This window comes from Ovis canadensis, chromosome 26 (assembly GCF_042477335.2).
Source record: "Ovis canadensis isolate MfBH-ARS-UI-01 breed Bighorn chromosome 26, ARS-UI_OviCan_v2, whole genome shotgun sequence".
In the NCBI taxonomy this organism is placed as follows: domain Eukaryota; kingdom Metazoa; phylum Chordata; class Mammalia; order Artiodactyla; family Bovidae; genus Ovis; species Ovis canadensis.
This window is the reverse complement of record NC_091270.1, coordinates 60,702,583-60,726,306: the sequence shown is the minus strand read 5'-3', so window position 1 is coordinate 60,726,306 and position 23,724 is coordinate 60,702,583. Positions and strand designations below refer to the sequence as shown.

The window sequence follows — 23,724 nt, the reverse complement described above, 5'->3', positions numbered from 1 at the left end:
ACAGTTTTATCTGAGCCTTGAATTACAGGCTTGACTTAGGCACGCCTCTTCTTGGACTGTCCAGTCCTGTGAGCCTCTAATTCCTCATCTTACTTCAGCCAGTTTGAACATGTGTTCTCTTTCTTGCTACCAAAAGACAAGACTTGTTTGATGTAGATAGGATCCCAAAGTTGACATCATGTAACTTCGCTTCACAAAAGTGAATCTCCAGCCGAGAGTCAGAGGATGAGTGGACATGGAGCAGCTGGGTAAAGAAGGACTGGGCTTCCCAGCAGAGGAATCACTGCTGGCAAGATACGGAAATGGGGGAAGGAAAGTGCTGTTATTTCTGATCCATGAAGCAGAAGCACTTGTTACTTGTCCAGGGTCTTATGTCCTAGGGTCTTCTTTCTTCCAGTAACAAAATGTGAGATTTTCATAAGAGAAATGGAGATATGCTAAATTTATATAAAAAGCATGCTTAGAAGATCTCTAGAGGGCACAAGTAGAATTGGTGTGCTGGGTGTATTAATTAGGAGACTTTGGCTGAGAGTACTAAAATCCTGATCAATATTAGCTTAACACAAGGGAACATCCAGCTTATACTTAATAACCCATTTGGATGCAGTGGTTCTGGGACTGGCTAGGAAGCTCACTAATGTCATCGAGGGCTCATTCTCTTTTCATCCTCCCACCCAGTCATTCTCACCATGTTAGCTTTGGACCTCAAGCTTTTTGCCTCATGGTTGACAGACAGCTGCTAGAGTTCCAGACATCTCATTCATGTCCGTGTTACCAAAGTATGAAATATGGACGGAAACAAAAGAGTCTCTGGGTTTGCATCTACCCTTTTTGTTTTAATTAATCATAGGGGAAAACATCTCACCAAACCTCTCTCCAGCAGGCATATCCTTGTAAGTCACTGGCCAGCACTAGGTTGCTTGCTATGGTTTAGAGGAGGCAGGGCTTCTGTGATGACTGAATTCATATCACAAAGCTGAGCATATTGCATTTGAAATGAAATTAAGGGTCTGTTAGCCAGAGAATCGTTGCTACAAACACACAGCTATAAACATAGTTGCTATAAAGGAAACCAACAGAGGCTCTTGTGAGGGTTGTTCTGGATGAGGCGTCAGTGTCAGCATGCCCCCTTTATTGGTTATGCCCTGCTTCTCTCAGGGAACCGCTCCTTGCAGTCAGTGCTTCACAGGACAGTTTTAAAACCAGCATCCTTCTCGGCAAAACCCATTCGAATCTGGCACAATAGTTAAAGTTTAAAAAGTATTTCTCCTTTTACCAGGAACATGAACACATATTTTAGGGAACACACTGCCCAAAGCCTAGCAGGAAACAGCATCGATAATAAAAGCGTAGACTTTTACTGAGGATAATGACACTGTCTGTCTATGTATTGGCTTTTCTTCTCAAGGTACATCCATGTAGATTTGTCCCATTTCATCTGTACAGCCATATCTACATGATAGCTACTTTCTTCAGTTTACCAATGAAATAGTTGAGATAACGACAGTTTAAATTACTTGTTTTGAGTTAATGCAGTTAGTCAGGAAAAGAGCCAGATGCAGAAAGAGCGTCTTCCTCTAGCCCCCTGACAGTGATCTAGTCTACTGAAGCTGAACCTGCTCTTTGTTCTGTTTATCCAGCAATCTCCCTTCAGTGGGTGTAAGGTGGTGTCTGTGAATATGAGCCATACAGTATTTCTTCCACAGAGTCACTGATATTTTAGTATCTTGATGGTGACTAGGCCTTGCGGTGTCATTTAGGTGATGCTCCATCTGGTGATATGACTCATTTATCTTCTAGAGCCGCAGCCCTGAAACTTTTTAACTTTTTAGCTCCTTTTGCCTTTTTTTTTTTTAAATAGATAAGGAATGTGGTAAAATTATACTTGCTGTAGTGACAAAATGCTAAAGCTGAAACTTCAGTACTTTGGCCACCTCATGCGAAGAGTTGACACATTGGAAAAAACTCTGATGCTGGGAGGGATTGAGGGCAGGAGGAGAAGGGGACGACAGAGGATGAGATGGCTGGATGGCATCACTGACTCGATGGACGTGAGTCTGAGTGAACTCCAAGAGTTGGTGATGGACAGGGAGGCCTGGCGTGCTGTGATTCATGGGGTCACAGAGAGTCGGACAGGACTGAGCGACTGAGCTGAACTGAACTGAACTGAGCTGAGAAAAGAGCTGGACTGAGAGACAGAAAATTTAGGTGCACATCTTCACTCTGACTTTTCTGAGTGACCCGGGCACGTCTGTTGGCTTGGGCCAGCTTAGTCCTGCCAACCATCACCTGGGAATGAGGGGGTTCTGGTGAGGCGGAGGGGCCTTTGTCAAGTTTACAATGATGCTGAGCAGCTGATGCGTGGGATCGTCAAATAGTTTCACTTTTTCTCACAGTTTTCGTGGCATCACTTCATCTTTATGTCTCACTCCTGAATTTATGAACTTGCAATCAAGTTCTAAGTTTGTGTATCCACAGACATACATGCTACTTCTCTGAGAGCTGTCTGCTTAAGAGAAAAGGACCTCACTCCTCTCTTTCTTAGCTGAGTTCTCCCGATGTGTATAGCTCACGGCTCCTCAACCTTGGTGCTAATGAGACTTTGGATCAGATAACTCTGAGTTGTGAGGGGCTGTCCTATGCATTTTAGACTGTTTATCAGTTTAGGTATTTTAGGGTGCCCTATGCATTTTAGGGTGTCTGATGCATTTTAGAGAGTTTATTTTAGGGTATTTATCCAGCCTGTACTCACTGGTTATCAGCAACAACCTACCTGTTCTTATCACAGTTATGATGATCAAAAAAATCTCCCGCCCTTGGCAAATGTCCACAGGGAGGATGGAGGGCAAAACTGCCTAAGCTAAAAAGCACTGGCATAAACTGTGTAATCCAGCCTCAGAAGACTTGTGTTTGTTTAATACAACTTCAATAATTTAAAAATATGTGGTATGTTTGAACAGCACTTGGTTCAGAAACAATGAAAGAGACTTTTATTTCATAATTCAAGATACTTTGTGAAATCATGCACATTGCTCTTTGAAAGCACGATATAGCAGAATTGGGTTTTTAAATAACTAATCAAATTTTTTTTCCAATCAGATAAGCTCTGTTCATTTAAGTCAGACATGTTCTTTAAAGGAATCTGTATTTTGGTAATCAGGATTAAAAGACCCAAATTTTTATACCGCAGAGGAAATTCTTTTGTAGAGTTCACTACGTGACAGATGACATTAAACCACAACCACTGCTGTTTGTTCTGCAGGTGAGATGATGACAGGGAAGACATTTAAATGGTATATACATTTTATATCAAAATTTTTGAAAATTAAAATGTGTGAGTTTAATTAGAAGATGTACTTGACAATCTAGATGTCCTGAAAAAGGAACTATAAAATATTCATGAGAGGAAAAAGCGAAACAAAATTAATTTAGTAGTTATCTTGACTTCAGTAGAGAAAAGCATTTTTAGTACCCAGAGACTTAAAAGTAATAGTATGTCACAGATGATAAATTCATTGTTTGACATGGTAAATAGGCCCACTCAGTTGATATATTTGAGGCCCCTGTAGCTCTGACATTCACATTGTTATTGGAAAATCTTTCCTCCCACAACTCTAAATAAATAGGAAAAAAAAATCCTGTTTAATAACAGGGAGGCCAGAATGGCCAAAGGAAGTAAACAGGAAGCCATTTACTTTGCATTTGCTTCTGTAACCTGACCTGAAGGAGAATTCGTGCTCAGGAGTCTCTGTGAAACTCTTGTCAGGGGATCTCTTGAGTGAGTAGCCAGTGGGGCTGTGTGGGGGCTCTGCGTGTGGGTGTCTTCACTGGAGTGGCTATTGGAGCTGTTTGGGGGGCTCTGCGTGTGGGTGTCTTCACTGGAGTGGCCAGTGGGGCTGTTTGGGGGGCTCTGTGTGTGAGTGTCTTCACTGGAGTGGCTATTGGAGCTGTTTGGGGGGCTCTGTGTGTGGATGTCTTCACTGGAGTGGCCAGTGGGGCTGTTTGGGGGGCTCTGCGTGTGGGTGTCTTCACTGGAGTGGCTATTGGAGCTGTTTGGGGGGCTCTGCGTGTGGGTGTCTTCACTGGAGTGGCCAGTGGGGCTGTTTGGGGGGCTCTGTGTGTGAGTGTCTTCACTGGAGTGGCTATTGGAGCTGTTTGGGGGGCTCTGTGTGTGGGTGTCTTCACTGGAGTAGCCAGTGGGGCTGTGTGGGGGCTCTGTGTGTTTGTGTCTTCACTGGAGTGGCCAGTGGGGCTGTTTGGGGGGCTCTGTGTGTGGGTGTCTTCACTGGAGTGGCTATTGGAGCTGTTTGGGGGGCTCTGCGTGTGGGTGTCTTTACTGGAGTGGCCAGTGGGGCTGTTTGGGGGGCTCTGTGTGTGAGTGTCTTCACTGGAGTGGCTATTGGAGCTGTTTGGGGGGCTCTGTGTGTGGATGTCTTCACTGGAGTGGCCAGTGGGGCTGTTTGGGGGGCTCTGCGTGTGGGTGTCTTCACTGGAGTGGCTATTGGAGCTGTTTGGGGGGCTCTGCGTGTGGGTGTCTTCACTGGAGTGGCCAGTGGGGCTATTTGGGGGGCTCTGCGTGTGGGTGTCTTCACTGGAGTGGCTATTGGAGCTGTTTGGGGGGCTCTGTGTGTGGGTGTCTTCACTGGAGTAGCCAGTGGGGCTGTGTGGGGGCTCTGTGTGTTTGTGTCTTCACTGGAGTGGCTATTGGAGCTGTTTGGGGGGCTCTGTGTGTGGGGGTCTTCACTGGAGTGGCCAGGGGAGCTGTGTGTGGGCTCTGCATGTGGGGGTCTTCGTTGACTGGCTCTGGTCCCCTCTCCTCACGTGCTGCCCTGAAAAGGGATTTTCTTGTCCCCAGCTTGTGCCTGTGACTCTAGCCCAAGTCTGAATGAAGAGAATTCGTTTCTGTTTTTCTTTCTAGAATCTTTTCTTCTTTCCCTCAGACTTGCAGAAATCAAACCATTGCTTTCTGGTGACCTTCTGCATGCTGCGTGGGCTGGAGGTGGTGATTTAGTTGGGCTAGTGCAAATGGATAAGAGCAGAACACGCAGAGATCAAAACTTGAACTGGGAAGGCATCCACGGATTTTCCATGCTGAAGGTTTGCAGAAGTCTCTCTCTTATTTATGTGAACATATAACTCAACTGATTGAAAGGTATGTGAACATGTGCCTTGCCATACTTTCTTTCTAAAAGTTAGTTTCTCCATCAGGAAATCATCCATACTTTCTTTCTTGGCTTTCCCAGGAACTGGGGTTCAACAGAGAACACGGGAAGGTCTTTAGGAGACTATTTAATTTTCTCAAAATTTGAGTCCTTTAGTCAGGACTGTGAATCCTTAGTTTTCTTTTACTATTAGAAAAAAAATATTGATTATTGATTACCGATCATCTGGAGGTAAGGGCTTATAGTGGAAGCAATAGTTGTGAGAGCAGTGGGAAGCCACCTAAGGCCTCTGAAGCGATTCTGTAGTTCACAGTTTTGTTAATAAATAAGGTTACTCTGGTTGCTCCCTAGAGGTGGATCGAAAGGATCAGAAAGTATGTTGGAAGACCTGTTAAACTATTTTGGCTATCCGGATGACAGACAGTTATGCAAAAAGATGTTGATCATAGAAATAATGGAGTAGGGGGAAAATGGTTAAGTAATATTTTGTAGGCAAAACCAATAGGACAGAATAAATTTTATGTACTGTGTAAGTAAACATGAGATCAGAGATGACGCCTGGGATTTTTACTTAAGGAACAGGATGTGTTATGTGTCATTTATTGATACAAGTAGCCATGGGGGAAGGAACACGCTTAAAAAGAGGAAATTAAAATTTGAGTTTGAGAAGCAGAATATTTCCTGCCATATATGTAGACAGGGGTGTTGCAGTCATCAGTGATTGCAGCCTCCTAATATGAAGTGGTGAGCCCTGAAGGGGCTCAGGAAGGAAAGAATCCCTGCCACCTAGCAGCCACCAGGCTGTGGCCACTGCCTGCTTCGAGCGCTGAGGAAGCTCAGGATGTGAGAACATGGGACCTGAGCCCTGACGGCTGAGGTGCCCGCCAAGGAGAGATGTCAGTGGGCCCAGGCTCCCGCATCTTCCCACACACAGAAAAGGGCTGCATTCTTTAACTTGGAGTGTATGGAAATGACACTGGTAGTCGCTCAGCTGTGTCCAACACTTTGCAACCCCATGGACTGTAGCCCTCCAGGCTCCTCCGTCCGTGGAATTCTCCGGGCAAGCATACTGGAGTGGGCTGCCATTCCTTTCTCTGGGGGATCTTCTGGAACCAGTGACCAAACCTGGGTCTCCCAACTTGCAGGTAGATTCTTTACTATCTGAGCCACCAGGGGTATATGGTTTTCTTCAATTTACAAAAACTTCCGGCATTTAGACTCCCTGCCTTTTTGATGCAAAGCATCTGTATGACCTGGTTTCTCCCCTCCCCTTCCTCCTCTGAGCAGTTCTCTCAGGGTTGCTTGAGATACTATCTCCCGGGCTTGAAGTCCTAAAATAATTCTGCCAAATAAAACATAACTCTCAGCATTTAGGTTGCATGTATTTTTTCAGTCGACAAGTTTTGGATGTATTGCTTTTGACAAGCGTGTAAAATGTAGAAAGTTTGTAGTTACGTATAGTCTGAGGTGGAAGGGAAAGAATTGTGCTGTGCTTGAGGGAGTAAAGGTGCTCACTTTTGTGGAACTTCCCTTTAGTTTTTGGGGGGTATTTAGTTAAGAAAAGCTGGCTCTTTAATTCAACCTTTTCTTACCCATCTGCTCACATGAGCAGCGTCAAAAACTAAAAATTCTTGTTTGAGTGGCGTTGCTGTTCATGTTGCATTGATGATAGCAGTATGTTTGTCTTAACGGTAAATGAGGTGTCACCCTGGTTATCTTGGATAAGAAGACTCCTTTGTAGTTTAATCTTAGAGCTAACAGTTAATGGGTAATGTCATAGTGATCCATCCCATCCTCAGAATCCAGTGATTTTCTTTTAATCAGTTGCACGTTACTGGTAACACTGAATCATAACCAGTTTTGCTTTTCAAAGAACCATGACCTTGTGCAACTGTATGGGGTGAATAGAAACATCTGGGTCTATATTTAGAACATTTTATTAGAGCTAGTGATGTTTCTCTCTCTCTCTCTTTCTCACTATTTCTTTTTAACAGAGAATCTTAGTGCTGAGAAATGGAATATTTTCTGCCACATCAGTAACCAGGGATGTCACAGGCAACAGCAGTTGCAGCCACCACAGTGCTGAGCTCTGAGCTCTGAGGGAATTCCGGAAGGAAAGAGCACACACCGTCCAGCAGCCATCAGACAGCAGCCACTCCCTATGGCGAGCCCCAAGGAAGCTCAGGGTTTGGATGCAGTTACTGGCCCCAGATGGCTGAGGTGCATATCAAAGGAACGACTTCAGGGCATCCAGATTCCGCCATCTTCTCAAACATAGAAAAGCACTAAATTCTTTAACTTGCATTATCTGGTTTTCTTTAATTTACAAAAAAATGTTGCTGTTCAGATTATCTGCCCTTTGTTGCAAGCTTCTATATAACCTGGCTTTTCCCCTCGTCTTCTCAGAGCAGTTCTGTCTGCTGTCTCCTGAGTTTTGAAGTCCTAAAAATTCCCACCATATAAAATTGAACTCTCAACTTTTAGGTGGTGAATATTTTTTAAGTTAGCAGTACCTTTAAATTTTCCACAAACTGTCACAGTAAAATAAAATGACTTTACTTAAGGGATTGTCAAGAATGAGTCAGTTTTGCACAATCTAGTGAGTATCTTCCAGAATGCTTTGTTAAACTGGAGGGATATGAAAGAAATCAGACTTTCACCACTTTGTGTTGTTTTTCTTCTCAAAATCCAATATATATTTGGGAGGAATAATTTTATGTTGACAGCTCAATATGAAATCCTAATTCATTTTGGATAATTTGGAAATGAAATGGGAGAATACCGTTTGCTGAAAGATGGATTACACGGCAAGATTTATTTTGCATAATATATTTTTATGAGAATTTCAGAATTCAGAAGGGAAGGTATCCAGCATCTTCTCCTGCATAATATGCCATCTCTGAATATTTTCTTTAGCCTGTTTTGAGTTCCGTAGGCTTGGGAGGATTATTACTGTAAAAGTAATTTTAACATTCTCTTTGATAAAATGTAAAAGGAAAAGAGAGCATCAGTATATCATCAGAACAGATAATCTTACGGTTCAGGCTGGAGAAACAAAGCTTGACTTTCAAGCAGTTGCAAAGTATCTTAAAACTCAATTAGCCAAATGTTTGCATTTTTCAAACTGCAACTTTTTGTTTGTCTTGAACAAGAAACACAGTCTCACTATAATTTTCCTATGTGCTGTTTGAAGCTCTGGTTCTTCCTGTCTGTATTAGGAAGTAAAATATAATTTATTTGGATAAAATGGTTTCACAGCTTGATGGAAGGTACATTAATAGAAAGGGAGCTTGGCAGAATTCGAAAACTACAATTGATCTCTAACTTACCTCAAGACTTGAAATAAATCTGCTTTTCCTCAACTACTATTACTTGTCAGTAGCATTCTGAAATATGTTTTAATAATAAAACACCTATGCAGAATCTAGTAAGTAATAATTTTCGGATTTCTTGTGGTAGAAATGCCAAGAGACTGTTCTATGTGTCTAAAATCTATGGTAGATTTCTGTATTTTGGCTTAACTTTGGAGTTCTTACTTTTTGTTAACGTTAAATTATCTGGATTGATTTTTGAATATACTTTTGAGTATTGGTAGAGACTGAAAGGAAAGATGATGTGACTTGAACACAATCCAGTTTATTCCCTGAAAGCTAGTGCTTAAGTGATTCAGGTTCAGCATCAAGATGAACTGTGTTAGAAACCTGTGTTTTCTACACATCAGCTGCAGGATGTTGGGCAAGTTATTTAACACCCTTCTTATAATTTTTAGAGTTGATTTGCAACATTGCATTAGTTTCACATAAACAGCAAAGTGAATCAGTTATACACATGCCCACTTTTTTCAGATTCTATTCCCACATAGGTCATTACAGAGTGTTAAGTAGAGTTCACTGTGCTATGCAGTATGTCTGTGTTAATTATGTGTCCTATATACAGTAGTCTGTGCATGTCAGTCCCAAACTTCCAATGCATGCCTCCCCCCTTTCCTCCTTAGCAATAACAGTTTGTTACAAATGAAGGTATTTAATACTTTGAGCCTCAGTTTCCTCATCTGTAAAACAATACCCATTTTATAAGGTTGATTAAGTAAAACAGCGCCTGGAACAGTGCAAGCACCTAAGAATGTTTGACTATATTTGCAATACTAATTATTATGTCTCTAGCCTGCACTACTTTCTTACTGATGTTTCTCTAACCCAAGCTAACTCATTACAAAGAGTTTGTATTCAGGAAAGAAAGCCCACGTTTTGTTGATCTGAAGGTGGTACACTTCAGCCAGGCTAATGGACACTTTACTGCAAAAGATTGAATCAGTTCTGATGAGATGGATGAAACTGGAGCCGATTATACAGAGTGAAGTAAGCCAGAAAGAAAAACACCAATACAGTATACTAACACATATATATGGAATTTAGGAAGATGGCAATGATGACCCTGTATGCAAGACAGGGAAAGAGACACAGATGTGTATAATGGACTTTTGGACTCAGAGGGAGAGGGAGAGGGTGGGATGATTTGGGAGAATGACATTCTAACATGTATACTATCATGTGAATTGAATCGCCAGTCTATGTCTGACGCAGGATGCAGCATGCTTGGGGCTGGTGCATGGGGATGACCCAGAAAGATGTTCTGGGGAGGGAGGTGGGAGGGGGGTTCATGTTAGGGAATGCATGTAAGAATTAAAGATTTTAAAATTTAAAAAATAAAAAACTAAAAATTAAAAAAAAAATAAATAAAAAATAAAAAAAAAGAATTTATTTTAAAGTATTTTAAAAATGAGCTCATAATATTATAGAGTGGGAAGCATTCCTTGACTATATGGTCTAAATTCTGATGTACAACTGAAGAATTTAAGTTGACGTTTCCTCAGGGGTCACATAGCTACTGAAGAGCAGAGTTATTGTTATTAAACAAGCCTTCCAATTCCCAGTCCAGTGCTGATTTGTTAACACGTGCCACTTCATCGAGTCTAAGAAGACTTGAGAGGTCGGTTAGCACAAAAACACGTGAATGTCTAAGACTGGCCACAAGCAGGCTGCAAGTAATGTCATTCAGAGGAAAAATAGCTCTAGTGTGCAGTTACCAGATTAGCAGAACTCTAGATTCCTTCTTGGGATTTCCTTTTTCCCTCTTGCCTTACCCAGTGACCCCAGGGTCATGCACCCAAGTAGGTTGCAGAGCTCCTCTGGTTTCACCCCCTCACTTGCCCTGGCTTCTCAATGCCAGACACAGCCTGTGTGGATGGTGGATTGTGATAGGGGCCCCATGGGCTCAGAATCCCCAAGGCAGGACGCTCCAAGCCCATTATTCTTTCTGAGAGCCTCATCCCTTTCTCTCGGTTCCAGCTTTGCCTCTGAAGGATGCTGGCTTGTGTTTAAAAGAAGACAGTTCTTCACACACAGCTCCCTGTGGTCTTCATGCATCGTTCCCCAGGATGCCAGCTCCCCCAAAGGCAATCTCTGTTTTCCTTTACCTCCCTGAAATGCTCAAGGCAGAAATCCACCATTTTCTCTTTTTCATTCCAGAAACAAAAGAGTTCATTATATACCTCTGAGACAATGGAGCTGCTTACTCACTCAAGCTTCAGATGCTAGCTCCTCATTCGTGTTTACGTGGCTCTGCATGATTTCATCTTTGGGGAGAGTACCGAATCCAGAAACACTCTCCTCTGGAGTTGAAGGGGGGTTTCTGGCACCACGCCTCGAAGTAGGGAGAGAATGAGTGAGATGAACTTGGCACGTAGAAGACCCTTTATCACTATTTTGAATAATTGCTTAAAAACACTAAAGTCTGCATCAAGGTACCCAAGTGATATAGCTATAAAAATAAAATAAAATTTTATTATATTTATTATATATTTATAATTTCAAGGTTTTCTTTTTTTTGTCTCAAGTCTTGGTTTTTCTGCTATTAATCTCCAAGTGTGAGGGAAACTTGCCAATGAATTTGCAGAATGGGGTCCTTTTCTAAACTGAATTTCTAGCCATATAATCTCTATTCTAAGTGTGTGTCTGAATATATAGGTGTGTGTGGTTTTATAAAGGCACTTAACACTCTTTGGATTTAATAATATTTTAGAGGATTTGAGTTCCTGTAACATTTTTATTTTGGCCACATTCATAAAAACGTAAATACAAATGTAAAATAAATCCACGAATCTACCCATTATCCAGCTGCAGCTTTAAAACAGGCTGTAGTTGATAAGCTTCCAAATTTGTTTTAATGGCAGAGTTTCATCTCTGCAGCCAATTTGGATCACAAAGCAATTCCTATTTCAAGTGTTTGGCCCATAAAGGGAACAAAGTAGATGATTGTGGGTGACTCCTATCCCCATCATTTCAGAGTCGCCTGGAGAAGCTGTTACATTTCCTCTGGATCTGAGTTCCTTAGAAAAGAATGTGGCTATTGTGAGAGATTTATTCCAAGCAAGAGTCTGCATAAATGGAGACTGATTGTGGTGGCTATTATTATGACCATTATTATTATTACTTTTTATTTATTTTCTGTCTGGAGTTGGTGTCAGAGGTGACATACAGGTGTTATTTGTCTCTGAATATTTTCACAGATCTCCCTTGATCAAAGGTGCCTTGATAAAGTCTACAAATACTCATTCAGTGTCACTTTGAAGCTGAGAAGCTCACAATGAGTGTGATCCTCTAAAAGGCAGAAGCAAAGTTTCTCTGAAAGCAGGCCAAAATCTCAAACTTGTACCATATGCTTTTAGTGTGAGGGTCTGATTTGTCAACTGAAAAATACAGTCACAACCTGAAAGTAGAAAGCTCTTTTACTTGGTGGGAATGTTTACAACTCCAAGCCTGGGAGACTGCATCTCAGTAGCCCTGAGAAAACTGCTCCAAGGAGGCATGAGGGGCAGTCAGGCTACACACAAGTTTGCAACAAAGGGAGCAGGCATTCTGAGCATTGAGAGCCAGCGTCAAGTTAGGGAATCTGGCATTGTTTGTCTGGGCAGAGGCAGGCCTCTGGGCTCACTGCATTGGTTCCTTGTGCGCCTCAGCTGTCTGGGGCCGACCCTGTTTCCTTGTTCACCTTGCTTCTTGCATTCCCCGAGCTCCTCAGCAGTCACCGTACAGGAGGCAGCATCTGCTGGATCTCAGCTTGGGGAGCCCTCATCACATCTGGAGGCCAGAAATCGCTGATGGCTGTGACATGTCCTGTTTATTAATATGGCAGGAGATACTTTCATTTCACAGAGTCTAGACCTTTGAGTTCTCTTCAGTTAAACTTCAGTTATCTTTTGAGCATTCACGGAAGTTTCCTGGAGTATGTTCCACAAATGTTGTTTTTAATATGCATTTTTAACAAAAATACCCCTAGAAATTTCAAGAATATCCTAATTTTGAAAAAAAAAATCTGTTAATGGGGGTGCAACAGAATAGTGATTGAGAGAGTCACTGGGGATTATAAATACAATTACGAATATTGTTTCAAAAAGCAGAAGCAATTAAGGTAGCAAAATCAGTTTTACCTTCCGGGATTTGGGCTGCGACGTTAAGTGCAAGCCCAGTCGCCAGTCTTACCCTGGTTCCTTGGGGCACGTCTTCGTGTACTGGTTTCAAGACTCTTGGTCATTATGTGAAGCGCTGTAGAAGAGGCGACTTCCCGCAGGTCTCCAGGGCAGAGAGTGGCCCGAGTCCTCCAGTGATCGAGTCCATGGTGCGGTCATTACCCAGGCTGCATTCCAGTTCTCTTTCTGCTTTCATGCCCCTAATTCCTTCAGGAATAATCTTCTTGGAAAGGTATGCTTTAGTTTTAAGACAGAATTCATGAATTTATGGGTCTTTCACTTAAAAAAAAATTTATTGGAATATAGTTGATGATATGTACACACTGTGTCATGTCCGACTCTTTGCAGCCCCATGGACCAGAGCCTGCCAGGCTCCTCTGACCATGGAATTTTCCCAGCAGCAATACTGGAGTGGGCCTCCAGGGGACCTCCCTGACCCGGGGACTGAAGCGCTCTCTGCCACTGGCCCACCAGAGCAGCCCACATGTGCACTGCTGTGTACAGAGCAGGTGCCTAATAAGAGCCTCCTGTGCGGCTCAGAGAGCTCTACTCTGCACCCTTTAATGACCTGCATGGGCAAGAATCTAAACAGACTGATATATGTGTGTGTGTAGCTGATCCACCGTGTACACCTGAAATTCACCCAAAGTCTCACTCTGAAATCATTAATAGTAATCAGTTTCTTTCTGTTCATTCTTTCTCATCACATTCATATATGACTCCCCTTAAGATCTCAGTTTTTTATCATAGCTTTAGTACCTCCTTTTTAAACTGTGATTTCTTCTGCATCTTCCAATATTTTTCTTGAAAAGGCAGCAGCACCCAATGATCTTCATTTAACCTTGATGCCCTTCTGGTATCACGGCCAGTCTCATTCCCTTTGTGTCTTAACCGCACTTCTTAGAGAGGATTCTCTTCTCCTTCCTCACCACTGGATTTATCTCTATTAAGTACCTTGATCTGGTTATTACTCAACTGAAATCTAACAAAACCTGATTCTGATTTGATTTTTTTGATGTAGAGCAGAGAGAAGTATAACAGAAGCAGGAGTGGAAGATGCCTTCACGAGTCAGCTCAAAGTTGCATAGCTGATGAGAGAAAACTTCACAGCCTCTGAAAACGCTGCTATCCAATATGGTGGCCGCACGCCCTGCATGGGTACTGAGCAATTAAAATATGACTAGTATGGGTGAGAGGAATACATTAGGAGTATGAGGTAACAGATTTATGTACTTTGTACAAAACAGATAAGCAACAAGGATGTACTGTATAGCACAGGGAACAATATTTAATATCTTTTAATAACCTGTAATGGAAAATAATATGAAAAAATATTTATACATATATAACCAAATGACTTTTGCTATACACCTGAAACGAACACAATATTATATTGATTATATGTCAATAAAAATGAGTAATTACATCATAACTGCAAATAATTCACAAAAATGACATGTGACTGAGAAGCTAAATTTTAAATTTTATTTCAATTACTTTAAATTTAACTTTAAACACTGATACTTAATTCAGCTACTGGAAAACTTACATATGTTTGGAACAATTTGAATGTTGTTCAGTCTATTTTTCTCAATTGTGCATTTATGAACTGTACATATAGATCAACTATTTCTGATGAATATTTTGCCTCCACATTGGGAGGTGCTGGAAGTGTGAAATGCACACCAGATTTCAAGAACTTAGCACAAAAAGAGTGAATGTGAAATATCTTATTAATGACATTTTTCAAAAATTTTATGAAAGGTTGAATTCATATTTGGGATTATATTGGTTTAAGTAAAATACATACTAATTTTATGTGTTTCTTTTTATTCTTTTAATGCAAAAAACTAGAAATTTTAAAATTACATGTATGACTTGCACTTTATTAATATTATTGTTGGACGTTGTTGCTCTAGAAACACAGAATGGACTGACTTATAAGTGGATTTGGGCCAGAGTTGCTCCAACTACCCACGAGAAAACATCTTAGCTACTGTAGAAGGAAAAGTCGGGTGGGCTGAGAGGCAGTCATGGTGAAAGCACGTGGTAAGACGGGGACTGAGCTAGAGGAAGGCCTGGGCTCTGCTGAGGCCCAGCTCCCAGCTAGAAGGGGGCATGTGGGAATACACAGCCCTGGAGAGAGTGAACCGGCTGGGGCCCTGCAGTAGAGTGAGCCTTTGAGCTGCGAAGCCAGTGGGTCATCTGGGAATCCTCAGAAATTTTGTGAATCAGGGAAAAAGGGGAGCGATTGTAACAAACCATGGGGGATTTACTCTCAAGTTTATTAACCAAGGCAAAGGATTCAAGGGGCAGAGCAGGAAGTAACTGGAATGACCTTAATTTGCTCCCTTGCTGGTAGCCAAGGACCGTATCTGTTGTATCTTAGGTTAAATTAATTTGAAAGGGATATTCTGATGTTTTGGCATAGAATTTCCTTCCACCTTAAGATAAGGTCTAAAGCTTTTGGTTACTGTATTTAGCTTTGACTTGACAATTCAATAAGGCTTTTCACATTTATTAACTGCTATGAATATTTAATGGTGGTAAACTCACCTAGAAAGGATACCTGTGAGACTTCAGATGCCCTTGAATTGTTTTATCCTGTAATAACCCTAAACATGGGTTCACGGGGGCAGTTCTGGGAGGTCCCCATTTCCTTCTCCCTCTGTCATACCCCAGTAGCACCTTGTCAAGGATTTCCGAAGGTGAGTCTAAGGCTCAGGGGATTCAGGGAGGTGCTCATGTGCCAGTCCAAGGCTCTGGCTTCAGAGCCAGAAGACCCCCTTCCACCTCGAATATCTAGAACCTTCCTGGTTCTTTGCCAGCTACAGTCTTTTTTCTTATTAAGAAGGGAATAAACTTTTGATGAGCACGTCCTAGCTTCTGGAATTTGCTCCTTCCTAGATGGTGATTTTAAGCACAGCATTTAACCATTATATCTTCAATTTCCTCCTGTGTAAAATATGGATAATGTTAGCATCTATGTCATGAGATTTTCTGGGGATTAATGAGATAATAAGAACAAACCTTTTTTTTTTTTTAATTGAAGTATAGTTGCTTTATAATATCATGTTAGTTTCAGGTACACAACAAAAGGATTCAGTTATACATATATCTATTCTTTTTCAAATTATTTTCTCTCATAGGTTATTACATTCAGTAGAGTTCCTTGTGCTATACAGTAGGCCCTTGTGGATTATCTATTTTATACAGAGTAGTGTGTGTGTGCTAATCTCACACTCCTCTGATTTATCCTTCCCTCACCTGTGACAAGATCCAGGGAGAGGATCAGGGACTCAGCCAGAAGTGAACCTGCCCCACTGAAGTTGGGCTTGGCCACATGACTCACTTTGGCTAATGAAATCTTAGCAGACATGACATAAGCAGAAGCTTTGAAAGTTCTGGCCCCATTTTGTTTCCTTTGTTGTTGTTGAGTCACTAAGTCGTGTCCAACTCTTTGCAACCCCATGGACTGCAGCACACTAGGCCTCCCTGTCTCTCATTATCTCCTGGAGTTCCCAAGTTCATGTCCATTGACTCAGTGATGTCATACAACCATCTCATCCTCTGTCACCCCCTTCTCCTCTTGCCTTCAATTTTCCCCAGCATCAGGGTCTTTTCCAATGAGCTGGCTCTTCACATCAGGTGGCCAAAGTATTGCAGCTTCAGCTTCAGCATCAGTCCTTCCAATGAATATTCAGGGCTGATTTCCTTTAGGATTAACTGAGTTGATCTTGCTGTCCAAGGAACTCTCCAGAGTCTTCTATGGCACCACAGTGTGAAAGTGTCAGCTCTTTGGCACCCACCCCTCTTTATCGTGTTCTCTCCTGATCTCCTATAGGGTTCCCAGGCAGTGCTAGATCCGTCAGCTGGACCTTGTATTGAACGTACGTAGTGTAGATCTGAGTTCCACTCACAGCTAGGGGCTAAGACTAACTGACCGCAGGGCCTGAGCAGAGCTGCTCAGCCTGCCAAGCCTCACTCAAGACAGCAGAACCATAGCTGGCCCTCAGGCCCACAGTGCTGGGAATACATCTCTGTGGTTGTAAGCCACTGAGAACTGGATAGCCTTTTTTGCAGGGCTATTATGGCAATTTTCAAAGTGTATGTGTGTATAGGAATAGGCAACCTACTCCAGTGTTCTTGCCTAGAGAATCCCGTGGACGGGGGAGCCTGGTGGGCTGCCGTCCATGGGGTGACGCAGAGTCAGACACGACTGAAACGACTTAGCATGCATGCATGCATTAGAGGAGGAAATGGCAACCCACTCCAGTGTTCTTGCCTGGAGAATGCCAGGGACAGAGGAGCCTGGTGGGCTGCCGTCTATGGGGTCGCCCAGAGTCGGATACGACTGAAGCGTATTAGCAGCAGCAGCAGCACCTTTGGCACCATACCTTTATTCTCTTTGTCTGCGAGCCTGTGTCTGTTTTGTAAGTAGGTTCATTTGTTTCAGGTTCCTGTCTGTGTTTTTACGATCCCACATGCAAGTGGAATCATATCCTGTGATGTGACCGTCGCATCCTATGACAGCTGCCTGCTCCTGTCTGACCTACTTCACCCCCTGTGATCTCTGCAGGCCCACTCACGTTGCTGCAAGTGGCCTTATTCATTCTCTTCATGACTGAGTGCGCAGACTTTTTATCACAGTGCTTGGCTCATAAGAGCTTATAAGATGTGAAATCTTTTGTAATTATTATCTGTTAAACACCTTGTTGGACACTTTACATTTCATCTCCTTTAATCTCCACAACCATTTGCGGAGGTTAGGAGGCTTATCCCGGCTCTGTGTAGAAGCTCAGAGAAATAAACTGCCATGCCCCAGTTTGCTCAGAGTGAAAGTGCACTTGAGCAGCATCCGTGGTGAAGATCACACTCTGAGCTCTACCGCTCTGGGCTGGGAAACCTTAAGGGCCTCTCTCTGCCTCCATTTCCACGTCTAAAAAAATAAGAGAGTAATTGGATCTATCTCATGAAATTTTTTAAGAAGTTAAGCAAATTGATGTTTGTGAACATTTAGAACAGTGCATACTACATATGATTGTTACATCAAAACATTTTATTTTTATCTTTGACCTGAAAATGAGTTGGACTGCCGAGGTTCTTGCTAAAAAGTTCCTATATTTTTAGGTAAGAAATGCAAGTGTTTTGAAAACAAAGCATCCCTGTCTCATTGTTCCATAGCTCGTCTGGTTTCTCTAAGGTTCCAGGGAACAACAGTAACTGTGGTATTTGGTCCTCAAGCGTTGGCAGCTTTTGTAGAGACCATTGTAAACCTGGGATCATGCCTCTTCCACGTTTCTCCTGCAAAATGCCAGCCTCCCCCTGTGGCTGGAATTCTTCCTCTGGATGACTGACGTCTAACTCATATTCTGCTGCCAGACACATGCTTTTCCTTTGGCTGGGCACCTGGGTTTGGCACCAGTTTTCATTTCACTTGAGAGATGTGGTGTCAATCAAGACTGCACTGCTGGGTGAGATAAGTGGGCAGAGGACGCATTTCAGAAGCCAGTTCCTAGAGCACTGGGATTATACCTGGGCTGGGGATGTAGCAGGGAGATCTCAGGCCCTCCTCTGCTCCATGCATGCCTGTGTGATCTGTTGCAGGCATTTTTCTTTGCCTTTTAAATTATGACCTTTCTGAAGGTCAAAGCTTTATCTGTGTCTTCCACCACACCTATCATGCGGAGGGCATCAAAATGATCAATATAGATATAAATTCTATACTCTCTTTATTTTGAGAGAACTCCTTGGAGAGTAAGGTCATTCAAATACTGGATGCTTGTGTTTCTTGCCGTCTTCTAAAAAAGGCAGTTTAAAAATCAACAACAACAGAATTTATGCTCAAATTATAAGCAAATTGAACTTTAAATACATGAGCTTTTCAACCACTGATTTAGATAGAAATTAGAAAGGCAGTTCTCAGACTTTCTGCATTGTTAATAAACTTGTCAAAAATCTGCTTTAGGGGACACACTGCTATACCAGAGTGGGGCTGACAAAAACCAGAACCGGCTTACTGCCCTCCCCTCTTGTCAGTAAAGTTTTATTGGTGCACAGCCACACTGTTAGGAATTACTTATGGCTCTTTCGTGTTGCAGTGGCAGACTGGAGTTGCCACAGTGACCATGCGGCTTGCAGAGACAGAAATCTTTACTAGCCAGATCTCTGTATCTTCTTAGTTCTGCTCTGGACAACATGTAAACAAATGAGACTGACAAATTTTTGATAAAACTTTATTTACAAAGCAGGAGGTGGATGGGGTTCAGCGTGCCCTTGGTAAATTGAAAAGAGAAGGTCGTTGAGAGTGAGACATGCCAGCTCTGTGGCCCAGGAGTCAGCATTTGACTCCCTGAGCCTCAGTCTGTGCCGCACACAAGGCATGGATAGCAACACTTATCTGGTGATTCATATGAGGACGAAATAAGAGAATGGATGATCCTAAATATGAGACCCCAAATGCTTGTGTCTTTTCATGGCCCAGGAGTCAGCATTTGACCCCTGAGCCTCAGTCTCTGCCGCACACAGGCACGGATATCAACGTGTATTTGGTGATTCTTATGAGGACAAAACAAGAGGATGTATGATCAGAAACTAGCACATACAAGACCCTAAATGCTTGTGTCTTTTCACATGATACCTCACACTCACACGCTGCCAAATTTCACAGTTAAAATGTGGGAAAATAGTACCTTCACCAAACACCATGGAGATGTTTGTGTGAGAGAGAAAAGATTTAAGATTTTTAAACACATGCTTAGTTTTATTCAGGGACTTGAGCTGGGCTTGAATGACTATATATTGAATGAGGGGAAGAATGATGTTTAAAAAGCCACATCAGTTTAACATCATGCAGTTCTAGTTTAACGCAAAATTTTGAAAAATATAAAGCTTTAGATACATTTCATGCTCTTGAATATCCAAGAATTTAACTTAGTTTTACAGTGTCTCTCATTCTTCAGTCTTTTAGAAATATCTCTGCCATATCATTGGACCAACTATTCCTTTCTAGAAATTCAGCAGATCCCAAAGCTGGAAAAGCATTTATATTCATGGTTTAAGCCAGTGAGAAATGGAAGTGTTATAAGCAAATGATGCGCTTGGGCCTTTGCTAGGAAGTCGATCCCCCTCATCATCCGTCACCAAGCTCTGACTATAGGATCATGGGTGTTCTGCTTGTACTAGACATGAAAACAATAAAAGGAGAGAAACTGTCCCTTGCTTCCTTTCATAGAATCTATTTTCTCCTGTAAGGATAGCACAGGTTATTTCCTTTATCACCATAAAATCAAAAGCATCTGTACAAAAATAAAACTTACACTGGAGCATCTTGAGGCAGATGAGAACCTCAGAGACAAACCCAAGATTCAGAGTCTGCTGGAAGCCTGGTTCAGTTTAACTGAGCAGTGTTACTGGGCTTGCCAGGTGGCTCAGGGTTAAGAACCCACCTGCCAATGCAGGAGACATGGCTTTTGTTCCATTCCTGGGTCGGGAAGATCCCCTGGAGAAGGAAATGGCAACCCACTCCAGTATTCTGGCCTGGAGAATCCCATGGATGGAGGAGACTGGTGGGCTACAGTCCATGGGGTCATAAAGAATCAGACACGACCTAGTGACCAAACCATCACAGCAGCAAACAGTGTTACTGCAAATATCAATGATGAGACAAACATGAATGACCACGTAGTGATTGCTGGGGCCTCCGTAAGTTTAATTCTTCCCCACTGACCATGGTATCTTAGGTACACAGTATATAGCTGTGATTTTTAAACTGGAATATGGGCAACTAGAAAGTAATAATAATGCCAGGACCAACTGAACACTCAGGTGAAATGAGTGTAATATTTTGCAGTTTTTAATTTTTTTTAAATTTTGGTTGTGCTGGATCAGTGTTCACGGTGTGCGGGGTCTGTGTTGTGCTGTGCTGGGTCTGTATTGAGTGTCTTGTGGTGTGTTGGGTCTGTGTTGGGTCTGTCTCGAGGTGTACTGGGTCTGTGTTGAGTGTGTTAGGGTGTGCTGGGTCTGTGTTGAGTGTGTTGGGGTGTGCTGGGTCTGTGTTGAATGTGTTGTGGTATGCTGGGTCTGTGTTGTGTGCTGGGTCTGTGTTGAGTGTGTTAGGGTGTGCTGGGTCTGTGTTGAGTGTGTTGGGGTGTGCTGGGTCTGTGTTGAATGTGTTGTGGTGTGCTGGGTCTTTGTTGAATGTGTTGCAGTGTGCTGGGTCTGTGTTGTGTGCTGGGTCTGTGTTGAATGTGTTGTCATGTGCTGGGTCTGTGTTGAGTGTGTTGCAGTGTGCTGGGTCTGTGTTGAATGTGTTGCAGTGTGCTGGGCCTGTGTTGTGGTATGTTGGATCTGTGTTGTGGTGTGCTGGGTCTGTGTTGGGTCTGTCTCACGGTGTGCTGGGTCTGTGTTGAGGTATGTTGGGTCTGTGTTGCAGTGTGCTGGGTCTGTATTGTGTCTGTCTCATGGTGTGTTGGATCTGTCTTGAGGTGTGCTGGGTCTGTGTTGCAGTGTGCTGGGTCTGTATTGTGTCTGTCTCATGGTGTGTTGGATCTGTCTTGAGGTGTGCTGGGTCTGTGTTGAATGTGTTGTGGTGTGCTGGGTCTGTGTTGAATGTGTTGTGGTGTGCTGTGTCTGTGTTGAATGTGTTGGGGTGTGCTGTGTCTTTGTTGAATGTGTTGGGGTGTGCTGTGTCTTTGTTGAATGTGTTGGGGTGTGCTGTGTCTTTGTTGAATGTGTTGGGGTGTGCTGTGTCTTTGTTGAATGTGTTGGGGTGTGCTGTGTCTTTGTTGAATGTGTTGGGGTGTGCTGTGTCTTTGTTGAATGTGTTGTCGTGTGCTGGGTCTGTGTTGAATGTGTTGGGGTGTGCTGTGTCTTTGTTGAATGTGTTGGGGTGTGCTGTGTCTTTGTTGAATGTGTTGTGGTGTGCTGTGTCTTTGTTGAATGTGTTGGGGTGTGCTGTGTCTTTGTTGAATGTGTTGTCGTGTGCTGGGTCTGTGTTGAATGTGTTGTGGTGTGCTGTGTCTGTGTTGAATGTGTTGGGGTGTGCTGTGTCTTTGTTGAATGTGTTGGGGTGTGCTGTGTCTTTGTTGAATGTGTTGTCATGTGCTGGGTCTGTGTTGAATGTGTTGGGGTGTGCTGTGTCTTTGTTGAATGTGTTGGGGTGTGCTGTGTCTTTGTTGAATGTGTTGTGGTGTGCTGTGTCTTTGTTGAATGTGTTGGGGTGTGCTGTGTCTTTGTTGAATGTGTTGGGGTGTGCTGTGTCTTTGTTGAATGTGTTGTCGTGTGCTGGGTCTGTGTTGAATGTGTTGTGGTGTGCTGTGTCTTTGTTGAATGTGTTGGGGTGTGCTGTGTCTTTGTTGAATGTGTTGTCGTGTGCTGGGTCTGTGTTGAATGTGTTGGGGTGTGCTGTGTCTTTGTTGAATGTGTTGGGGTGTGCTGTGTCTTTGTTGAATGTGTTGTCGTGTGCTGGGTCTGTGTTGAATGTGTTGGGGTGTGCTGTGTCTTTGTTGAATGTGTTGGGGTGTGCTGTGTCTTTGTTGAATGTGTTGTCGTGTGCTGGGTCTGTGTTGAATGTGTTGGGGTGTGCTGTGTCTTTGTTGAATGTGTTGGGGTGTGCTGTGTCTTTGTTGAATGTGTTGGGGTGTGCTGTGTCTTTGTTGAATGTGTTGCAGTGTGCTGGGCCTGTGTTGTGGTATGTTGGATCTGTGTTGTGGTGTGCTGGGTCTGTGTTGCAGTATGCTGAGTCTGTGTTGGATCTGTGTTGCGGTGTGTTGAGCCTGTGTTGGGTCTGTCTCGTGGTGTGCTGGGTGTGTGTTGAATGTGTTGTGGTGTGCTGGGTCTGTGTTGCGGTGTGTTGGGTCTCTCTTTTTGTGGCTCGTGGCCTTCTCGTTGTGGAGTGTGGCCTCGAGGCGGGGTCTGAGTAGATGCCTGTGCAGGTTTAGCTGTCCCACAGCGTGTGGACTCTTAGTTCCCCGACCGAGGATCGCACCCACGTTCCCTGCATTGGAAGGCAGATTCTTAACCCCAGGACCTCCAGGGAGATGCCCAGGAGACGTCTTCTGAGCCTATCAAGTTTACCCAAACTTGTGATGAGAAAATTAAGAGAAACTGTAAATACATTCATGTTGAAATCAAATTGTCATTTGTAAGCCATGTGAAATGAATGGAAACTTGGAAAATAATGTTTAAATGCTAAGGGAATAACATAGATTGTTTTGATGATGGACAGGTCCCCTCTGGTGCAGGGTCCCTTGGTGGAAATGTTATGTGAAGCTCTGGGAAAAAGACTGTGGAATCAGGAGTTTAAAAATGAAGGTCTGAGCTTGGCTCTCCTGGCTTCTTGTTTTGAGACCCTGAATAAGTTACTTAATCTCCTGGACTCTCAGTTTCTGCATCTCTAAAATGGGAATCATATGCATCTAATAGGTGGTTTGAGGATAAATGAGATTATGTGAAAATCTTACTGGGGAGTATTTCTGAAATTTTTGTTATCAGTGAAACTGTTTCAAGATGCGAGTTGTTGCCATCCACTGGTATGACATTTTAGCAGTAAAGCTGACTGAGAAGCCAGACTTAGGGGAGTCTTTCTTTGAGGAGTCTGTTCTCTGCTGAAGGCGTAATATTTTAACCTTACTATAAGCCCCTAATTTATTTTTATTTAGTTGAGTATGATGAAATTTTGCTCCATGTGTGTTGTCGCTTCAGTCGTGTCTAACTCTGTGCGACCTTATGGACTGTAGCCCGCCAGGCTCCTCTGTCCATGGGATTCTCCAGGCAAGAATACTGGGGTGGGCTGCCATGCCCTCCTCCAGGGGATCTTTCCTACCCAGGGATCAAACCCACAACTCTTACGTCTTCTGCATCAGCAGGCAGGTTCTTTCTCACTAGCGCCACCTGGGAAGTCAGTAGATCAAATTAAACCTCTCCTTATTTCCCCATCAGCAAAATGAAGAACATAGGACTTACCTCAATGATTGTTCTGAGAATTAAAAGCACATAAGGCATATGAGATTATCCTGTAGGGGCTTAGAGATT

At 42.9% G+C, this 23,724-nt stretch overlaps 2 long non-coding RNA genes across 3 annotated transcripts in view; both read left to right on the top strand.

The window, feature by feature from the left end:
- LOC138430847 (uncharacterized) overlaps window positions 1-23,724 on the top strand; it is a 155,371-nt gene that overhangs the window by 86,129 nt on the left and 45,518 nt on the right. The window lies entirely within an intron of this gene.
- LOC138430848 (uncharacterized) lies at window positions 3,718-8,594 on the top strand. Its single transcript, XR_011253410.1, has 3 exons — window positions 3,718-3,778; window positions 4,941-5,152; window positions 7,157-8,594. It is a non-coding gene; the product is annotated as an uncharacterized lncRNA (long non-coding RNA).